Source organism: Octodon degus, unplaced genomic scaffold (genome assembly GCF_000260255.1).
Source record: "Octodon degus isolate 3935 unplaced genomic scaffold, OctDeg1.0 scaffold00019, whole genome shotgun sequence".
Lineage (NCBI taxonomy): Eukaryota > Metazoa > Chordata > Mammalia > Rodentia > Octodontidae > Octodon > Octodon degus.
In genome coordinates, this window is record NW_004524595.1 from 17,500,264 (window position 1) to 17,510,863 (window position 10,600).

At 38.5% G+C, this 10,600-nt stretch overlaps 1 pseudogene; it reads left to right on the forward strand.

Moving 5' to 3' along the window:
- Window positions 1-1,130: 1,130 nt before the first annotated feature.
- LOC105741677 lies at window positions 1,131-1,629 on the forward strand (annotated as a pseudogene).
- Window positions 1,630-10,600: the final 8,971 nt, after the last annotated feature.

Here is a 10,600-nt window from a genome sequence, read left to right on the forward strand (position 1 = left end):
AGAACTTTCACGGCCTATCTTCAGTAGAGTAGTATCTAGGCATTTTTTGAAGCTTAACCACCTGGATACCTCCATTCTTGTCCCCACTGACCAGTTTTGTGATTGTAGCAAGAACTTGCTCCTTTTTCTGCTCAACCTTTGATTTAGCAGCTGTGTACTTTCTCTTGTACAAAGCCTTTCTGGAATACATTAGCAGATCGGGAGTATCTACCAAATCCTCTAACCAGGACAGGATTTTGGCTGCAGTGGGGCTGCTCCTTCTTGCACTTTTTTTTTGCCTTCACCTTCCCCTTTTTACCAGTACCACTGGCAGAAGCCTTCTTGGCTTTGGGTTTCTTCTCTTTGGTGCCTGGCTTCTCAGTTTTTTCACCCACCATCTTGTAAGATGGGAAACAGCACAATTTCATTGTATACTAAAAGTTTTCCCACACTGTTTACACACATAGGATTTCTCCTGGTGTGACTTATTTCATATATATGATGACCCCCACAACTTAAAGGCAGAGAAATTTATTTTGGCTTACAGACTTAGTCCATGATGGGTTGGTTCCAAGGAAAAACAAGAATGGGATAGGGGCGCAACAGGAAAAGGTTCCACTCATGGCAGTCAGGAAGCAGAGAGAAAAGAGAGGATCCAGGAAGAAGATTATACTCCTGCAGATCACACCCGCAATGACCCACCTCCAAGCAGACCCCACCTCGTAAAAGCATATTCATCTACTGTACCCATCAGTGTATTCATAACACACATATGATTAAATCATCTTTTAAACATGGGAGACTTTGGAGACCATTTTAGTGCTAACCCACAACTTTCTGCCCCAGGTCCCCCAAAGATTCATGTCCAACTGTTTATGTAAAATGTGATTTAGTGCATCTTTAAGTATTGGCAAAGTCTTAACAGTTCTAGCATTGCTAAAAAGTCCAGGTTCAAAGTCTTCTCTGAGACAAAGTAAAGTCTTAGTTGTAAGCATCTGAGAAAGAAGTTAAACATTTCTGACATATACAGTGGTACAATTTCTATTGCAAAAGGGAGAAATGGAGGGATAAGAAGGGATGGGGTGAAAGCAAGAATAGAACCCAACAGGACAGCTTTCAGATCTGCCATTTGTGGTGGAACCGCCGCCAAGATGCAGATTTTTGTGAAAACCCTTATGGGGAAGACCATCATGCTCGAGGTTGAACCCTTGGACACTATAGAAAATGTACAGGCCAAGATCCAGGATAAGGAAGGAATTCCTCCTGATCAGTAAAGGCTGATCTTTGCTGGTAAGCAACTGGAAGATGGACGGACCTTGTCTGATTACAACATTCAAAAGGAGTCTACTCTTCATCTTGTGTTGAGACTCCGTGGTAGTGCTAAGAAAAGGAAGAAGAAGTCTTACGCCACTCCCAAGAAGAATAAGCATAAGAGAAAGAAGGTTAAGTTGGCTGTCCTAAGATACTATAAAGTGATGAAAATGGCAAAGTTAGTCGTCTTCGTCGAGAGTGCCCCTCAGATGAATGTGGTGCTGGAGTTTCTATGGCCAGCCACTTTGACAGACATTATTGTGGCAAGTGTTGTCTGACTTACTGCTTCAACAAACCAGAAGACAAGTAATTATGAGTTAATAAAAAACTTCAGCTAACAAAAAAACCCAAAACTCAAAAACCAAAACCAAACAAACAAATAGAAAAACCCCAAAAGGACAAACACTAAATTCTGTAGCTTCATATATGGTACCTGGAGCATGTGGTGGTGAGATGTCGGCTCCAATAAGCCTAGGTAGCCCTGCCCTATGGTGCTGCAGGTTGCAACGCTCATGTCCTCTCCCTTGGGGTAGCTCTACTGACTGCCTGATTCTTTCCTCAGAAGATTTTCCATGTTCCTAGTTTTTCCAAGTACTTGGGGTCTCTGCTTCACTTTGGCTTCACTCTCACAGCTTTATATACTGCACTCTCAAAAACACACTGCCTCTGAAGTCTGTATAACTTTAATTACTGTATTCTTCTTCTTCTTCTTCTTTTTTTTTTTTTTTGGTGGAACCAGGGATTGAACTCAGGCCCTTGCACTTGCCAGGGAAGTGTTATTCCACTGAGCCATCTCCCCAGCCCCCTATATTCTTACTTATAAAACTAGCACCCCGTGATTGACACTGAGTTCTGAAACCAGCTTGAGCAGTAGCCACATCCCCTCAGATCATGGCTGCAGGGACCTCTATGTGCCTGGTTGGCTGAGCACTGTGAAATAAATTTCAGGAGGATCCAGTAGCAGTAGAAGATTGAAGGACTAGATGCTCACTGTAGAGTCACCAGAGTGATTCTGCATAGGAGGACTGAAGGATTTATGTTAGAACATTGATGAAAATGAAGACGAATGCCCAAAGGTAATGACAAAGAATAGTGCTCCTTCAAGAGGAGAGATACTTAATTTTTCCTCTTTTGGCTCTTCCCAGGCTATGAGGCTAATGGCTGGCACCACCCATATCTGGGATAGGTCTCCCTCTTTCAGTTTGCTGGCCTACATGTCAATCATCCACAGATACACCTAGAGCTTTACTAATCTGCTAGGTAGTTCTTCCTCAAAGAACTATAAAATTTTCTACATAATTTTTTTTCATTAAGATGTGGTTTTTTATTAATACATATTTACAGTACCTAGTGATTACATTTATCATGGGTAGTTGGTACATATACACAACACATCTTTTTACCCCTTTCTTCTCCCTTCTTCCACCTCTGCTTCAACTCTTGAAATGCCTATTGTCAGTGGCATCATTTATAGCACAAAAAGAATGCTTGTGCTGTATTTTAATCTAATTTTTTTAAACAGTAAAACACTGGCTTGATTATATTAGACTAAAAAATCTAAAAAATAGTCTTAATTAAGTTATATCTGAAAATAAAATTAATTAATATATTTTGATGTTCCTTCCAATTTTAGAAATATAAATTATTTCTTAAAGAAGAAAAATTATTCTCAATATTCATATGAGATTATTTCATCCAGGAAGAACTGTCAAAATGATTGCTTGTTTTTCCTTTTCCAAACAGAAATTTGCAGATACTACTTTTTCCACCATTCCTCTCAGTGTTATCGCAACAAATTTTCTGAAGCCAGAATGCATTAAAAGGGGTTGAATATTTTTATGAAATGGTGATACATAAAAAAGGAAAAGGGAATTTAAAAACCCTAAGTGGACAGTATTCTTTGTTTCAGTTGTGACATTCTAAGTATGTTCAAATTAGAAAAGATTAAAATGCAATTGTGATACATTTAAAGTGTTACACAAGTACACCAGTACCATTATCCTAAACCTTCATATTGTTCAAACAAAATATTATGTCTCAATTTTGAGCCACAAGCATTGTTCTACTTTGGTTGAATTCAGGATTTCAGAGCTTGTTTGATCTCCTTAGGAATTCTAATGCTATCACTAAATAAAATCACCTCAAACCCAAAGTAGTATTTTTTTTCCATCAATATGTCATAGTATTTTGATTTAGTCCATTAAGGGTGACATATATTTTATTATGGAGGTAGACGTCTAGGGTACACTACTGATTGACTACCCAATATCTATCCTCACCCTTTTCTTTTCCAAAAGAATCATAATTTTGATTAACCATTTGTTCTACCCCTTTACAACTGATGAAGATGCCCTCATTCTTACTGCCAATGGTATAATCTGATTCACTTGAACCAGTTATAGGAATTCTATCATCTTGCCTGTAATTAATTCAGAGATTGAGTTAATCAATATATGCCCTTAACATTATTGGTAATTGGGCACACATCTAATTTAAATTGGTACAATTAGATTATAGGGAGTACATTTTCTTCTGTAGTGGAAGAAGATACTTTTCTTTCCAAGTGGCTGAACAAAAGGAGAAGGCATGCTGCCCAGTGTTGCCAGTGCTCAGGGAGACTGGCTTAGAACTATGAGAGACACAAGCACAGGGACAGATGACACAGAGGAAGAGCCAAGGAAATTGTACAGTAAGGGAAGCCTGCTTGAGCTGTATCTGGATCTACCCTGTTCTTGAGTTGGAAATAGGGGTCCTGTAACTGAAGTCGATAGCATTTTAACTTAAAAATGATGCAATCACCTAAATAGGAAATCTGCATAAAAAACCCCATAGTATTTTGCATTGCAGAAATAGACACATTCTAAAATTCGTATATATTCTCAAGAGGCCTAAATAGTCAAAACAATTTTGGAAAAAAATCAAATTGAACATCTCACATTGTTTTAATTTCAAAATTTACTAAATAGTCAAAACATTGTTGTATGAATCTAGACACACAGAACAATGAAACAAACCAAAGAACCCAGAAATAAATCCTTGCATATATGGTCAAGTGATTGTTCTCTTCAATGAAGAGTACCAGTAATATTCAATGTTAAAAGGACAGTCTTCTCAAAAATTAGGGAAAAATGGGATATCCACACACAGAGTAAATTTGGGTCTTCAGCTCACACAATATAAAAAAATTAACTCAAAATGGATTATAAGAGTGAAAATGATAAATCTCTTAAAAAGAAAGCAGGGGGAAACCTTCATGACATTGGTTTTGGAATTATTTCTTGGAACACAGCAAAAGTACACACTACAGCATAAAATGTGGATAACTTGTATTTTGTTAAATGTAAAAACTTTTGTACATCAAATTGTACTATCAAATGAGTAAAAAATGAGAGAAGAATGTGTGCAAATCATTTATGTGATAAAGGATGAGTAGCAGAGACAGCAGTAAAAACATATATCCTGCAACACAACAAAACATTGCAATTCAGAAATAGGCAAAGAACTTGAGTAAACATTTTTCCAAGAAAGATATATAAATGACCAAGAGACACATGGAAAGATGTTCAACATCACTAAGAACTAGGGAAATGCAAGTCACCACAAGTATTTCCTACTTATGGGACAGTAGTTTTGACTGTCAACTTGATTGGCTTGAGAGATTAGTAAAACACCCTTCTGGGTGTGTCTGGGTGAGCCATGGGGGTATGACCTGGGGTATATATCCATTCCTTGGCACCCTCCTCACCTGTGCTCTTTCCCTGTGCTATGCTTCCTGTCCTTCATGCAGTAGACAGCTTTGCTCCTCCATACCCTTCTGATGTGATGTTTTTGCCTTGAAGCCAGCCAAACATGCACTGAATACTGTGAAATTGTGAGCCAAGGTAAACTTCACCTTTAAATCGTGGGTGCCAAGTATATTATCCCAGCCAAGGGAAAGCTGATGAATACAATTGCACACACATTAATATGATTATTAGCAAAAACAAATAAACAAACAAAAAACCCCCTCCATGCTACAAGAAATGTTAAGGAGGATGTGGAGAAATTGGAGTCCTCTTGCACTGCTGTTAGGCATGTAAAATGATGCAGCTGCAATAGGAAATAATATGGTTGTTCTTCAAATAATTAAATAAAATTGGCACATATTCTAGCAATTCCATTCAAAAAGTTAAAAGCAGGATCTGAATACATAGTTGTACAATGCTCATAACAGTGTTATTCATAATAGTCAAAAGTTAGAGACAAGCCGGGCATGGTGGTGCCTGAAGCAGGAGGAGCACCATGAGTTTGAGGCCAGACTAGACTACAAAGTGAAACACTGTCTCAAAACAAAAACAAATAGGAACAAAAACAAAAAATGCTAAAAACAACCCAAATGCCCATCAGCTGATAAATGGTGCGATGCTTTGTGTCGAAATGTTCCTCCAAAGCCTCCTGCAGTCTTAGGACTTTTCAGAGATGTGTGAATCTAGAGTTTGTGATTGATTGAAGGTCCAATGCTAGGATTAAGGGCATGAGGTGCTATGCCCACCCCAAAGTGGGTAACTTACATACAATATAAGGGACAGAAAGAAACTTGTCTGTCTCTCGTCTTCCTCCTCCTCCCATTCCTCCTCCTCCTCCTCCTCCTCCTCTTCACTTTTGCCTTTTGTATCTTTCTCCACCATGAACTGTTGTTGCTCTTCTGCCACACAACCCTGCTTGGAACCAACTGACTATGGACTGATACCTGCACAAATTATGAGCTGAATACGCCTTTCCTCCTTTAACCTTGGGTGTCAGGCATTTTGTATCAGCAACCAGAAAAGTAAAACAAATGGGTACAATATGGTATAAACATTCAGTAGAATCATTTTTAAGCCTTAGAAAAAGAATAAAATTCTAATATATTCTATAACTTGGATGAACCTTGCTAAGTGATATATGCAAGGCATGACAGGACAAATATACAATTTGATTATATAAGATCTTTAAAATAGTCAAATTTATAGGGGTAGAAAGCAGACTGGTAGTTACTAAGGTCCTTGGGGTGGAGGTGAGGGGGATAAAGTAGGAATTACTGTTAAAATGTATACCTCCAGTTGCTGGCTGCCATGATCTGAGTATGTTTCTTCCATCAGACTCTTCCATTATGCTCTCTTGCCTTGAAGACAGCCAACTGACAACTAAAGTTGACAACTAAAGTTGACAACTAAAGCACTAGTCAACTTGTGCTTTTTAAGAGCACAAACATTTTCTACTAGAAAATGTAGGGGACGCACCAAGATGGTGGCATGGTAAGCAGCAGAGAAAGAGCCTCTCTGAGTATTGTCACCCAGATGCTGGAATATATCAATGAGAAGAACACAAGAGGAGGGAAGTGGGTCCCCTGGGCCCAGGAAGGCTCTGAGGCATGAATTGAAGCCCATGAAAAGAGTGAATGGAGAAACTTTAGTGAGGAGGAAGGAGGTAGCTGACAGCACCTTCTCCCTGAGATGAGACTCATAGTCACCAGAGGAGCAGTTCAAACCTGTGGACACAGTGTTTTCTTGTGACTCCAGAGACCTCCATGGAGAGATGCAGCAGTGGAGATGGAGGATTGCACTAGCTGTTGGTGAATGCTGAAGTTTTGGTCATACTGTGTGAGGGAGGAACTGGCTGGGAGCCATCTTGGAGAAAGGCCAGCTGAGCTCAGAAGTCAGAGTGGCTTTCTGGCTCCATCTAGTGGCTCCCAGTGAGGATCAGGCCCAAGGTATGCTGATGGCTGCAGGCTGAAAGAATCTGGTCTCAGCTAGAAGATGCAAGATCTACTTGAGATTATCCACTTCCCCACCAAAAATCTACTGCTGGCTTACTGGGATAAATCAACATGGATCAGGACTCTGTTTCCATATGTTGTCTACCAGTGACAGCAGAGATAAACCTGAAAGTAGACTTTTTTCTTTCTCTCTCTTGTTTACTTTTTTGTTGTGGTTTTTCTTTTTTTGTCCTTCATTGCTTGATTTTGTTTTCATATGAGCATGAATGTGGTTTCTAACCTCTTTGTGGTTGTTCTGTTCTCTTTTTATGTTTTCTTTCCCTCTGGTCTTCTGCACCAGTTTCCCAACATTAACATTTTCCATTTTCTAATTAGAAGTATTAGAAAGATACTTCTAATCTTTTTTCTTCTCCCACTTCTGTATCCTCTTCCTAACCACTTTTAAAATTTAACACCTGAAGGTATAATTGTAAGTGTATATATACTGCACATAATTTTAAGGTCTGTTTTAGATTTTGTTATATAACTACAAATCTAGTTCATATGGTTAAAGGTGACAAATTAATGCTTAGCTGGATCAATCTGAATTTTCTAGGCTGTGATTATTGCTACTATTATTGCTCATGGTACCACTTTAGCTAAAGTGATATAATTGTTTTAAATAGCTATTCTTCCTATAGTCCAAGAGTTAAATTGACTAAGGATCATAGAAAATACTGTGGCAGAGTGCCAAAGAATCAGGGGCTGGGTCAAACAGGCAGCACCTTCTCACCCCCAACAAATTGAAGCTGCAGGATCTTAAAACAAATTCAAATTCCCAAAACTAGTTACATCTGGAAGATACCTTGGGGAAGTAATCATTTCCTAAGGATTCTAAATACTAGCAATAAAGCAACCTCCCATAACTTACAAGAATCACCCCAGGTGTTATGGTTTGTGTCTAGCTGTCCCCCCAAAGCCTCATGCAGTCATGGGGTGAGGACTTCTAGAGTTTGTGTTAACTCATGATCCCCTGGGATTATGTGTGATCCAAGGCTGGGATTATGGGTTTTAGTACTGCTGGGATTACCCATAGGTGGGTAAGTACTGGGAAGTACCCATAGGTGTACTTCTCCTACCCTGGGGCAGATAATTTGCATTACAATGTAAGGTGGGAAGAGAAGCTAGCTGCTTAAGCTGCTGCTACCCCTCCCTTGCTCTCTTGCTCTTTGCCACCGCCATGAAAGGTTGCCCTCTGCTATGTGCTGCTCTGCATTGGACCCAGCTGAGTATGGACTGAAACCTCCAGTAACTGTGAGCTAAATAAACCTTTCCTTCCTTCATTTTGAGTGTCGGGTATTTGTCCCAGCAACGACAGAAGAATAACTAAGACACCAGGAATTAAACTAAAAAAAGAAAATAAAATGAGAAGACACTTAAACAAGATGCAACCCAAGTCATCTAGTTCACCAAAGGCAAACCCAGTGGACAATGAGGTGGAACAATCTGAAAGCAGCCCACCTGGCCTCTCTGAAGTGGTAACAACCAAACAGTTGAGTGAGGCTCTAGAAATAATTGAATTAGAAACAAATTTTCAGATAACAGCAGAGATGGTGTCTACAATGATAACCATGTGTAATGACTCTAGAGCAGATACAGACAAAAGAATAGAGGTCTCTAATAAAATTACAAAGTTATAAATGATCAGCATAGGGAAGAAATAGAATCCATAAGGTAGACTTAAGCAGATATCCAGGAGAATAAAATTCCATTGAAAGTATTATCAGCGAATTAAGCCAATGTGAGGACAGGAGCTCAGCTATGAAAGACAGGCTTGTGGTTAGTGATCACAAAAATAAAGATTCCTTAAAAATAGCAAGGGACATGAGAAATCAATATATCAGCTTCTAGATGAGGTAAGGAAGAATAACTTGGTACAGGGTCACAATACACAGCTTGGACTCATAGTGATCCTCCTGTCTAATCCTCCCCAATTCTGGGATTACAGGTATGCACCACCATGCTTGGTTTTGGTGGCCAGCATGGTGGCATGGCATGCAGTACTGGGGATTGAATCCTGGTCCTTGTGCTTGCCAGGTAGGTGCTTATACCACTGAGCTATCTCCCTAGTCCCCAAAGAATAACTTAAGATTGATTGAATTAATGAAAAAACAAGAGATAGCACAATTGACGTATAAAAGAAAACTGTTCACAGACATCATGACATATAACTTTCTTAGTAGAGAAAAAGAATTTGACATACAGATAAGTGAAGTATATAGAACTCCAATTATCCACGATAAAAAAATCTATAGTTAGTCATATCATTGTCAAGATTCCAGAAATTCATCACAATAACAGAATCTTAAGAGCTATTAGGAAAAGAAACATATCACCTATAAAGGAAAGCCCATCAGAATCACAGCTGACTTCTAAGCAAAAACTCTTATGACAAGGAAAGCCTAGAGTGACGTGTTTCAGGTTATAAAAGGAAACAATCTTCAACCCAGATTTATGATCTATTCAAGATTCTTTCAAAACTGATGGAGAAATAACACAGAACAAAACAAACAGCAAAAAAAAAATCATAACAAACGTCTGAGGAAATTTATGATCATCAAACCAGCACACCAAAATGTTTTGAAGGACATTCCAGAAAGAGATAAAAGGGCTATAACTTCATGAACGATCCAGTAGGCAAGGCAAAAAATTAAATAGAGAGAGAGGGAAAAATTGTGGAGCCAACTACAGGAAAATAGCATGACAAGGATAAGTCAATGCATATCAGTAATAGCCATTAATATGAATGGTCTCAGTTCACCAATCAAAAAAGACACAGACTGGAAAAATGGATCAAGAAGCAACAATATGCTGCATAGAAGAAACACATTTAATTTTTCACAGACTGACAGTCAAAGCATAGATAACAATAGTGCATATGACAAGAGCTGAGAAAAACAGTGGTAGCTATTCTATTTGTAGACAATGTGAACTTCAAGCAAACTGATTAAGAGACATAAAGAAGGTCACTACATCTAGAGGAAATAATCCAGTGGAAGAAATAGCTATCATAAATACATGGGCAACAAATACCAGTGCACCCAACTATGTAAAAATATTAATGGGCATGAAAAATCAAATAAGCACTAATGCAATTTTATTGGGAGATCACAAGAAGGCAGATAAACTAGATGAAAAATCAACAATGAGATAAAAGAACTGAACTGAACAAATGTACTTAGTAGATATCTACAGTGTTCCACCCCACAACAGGAATATACAAATTCTTCTCAGCTGCATATAAGATGTTCTCCAAAGTAGACCACCTACTAGCCCCATAGAACGTGCTACTAGCCCAAGAAAATGCAAAGGAATTGAAGTTGTCCCACGTATATTATCAGAACATATGTGCAATGAAGTTGGAAATCAATGCAAAAGAAGCCACAAGAATGTCATAAACATATGGAAATTATATAGAATCCTCCTGAATAACAAATGGGTCACAGGTGAAATTAAACAAGAAATTAGGCAGTTTCTACAATTAAATGAAAATGACAGTACAACATTCCAAAACTTGTGGGACACAGTGAAGGC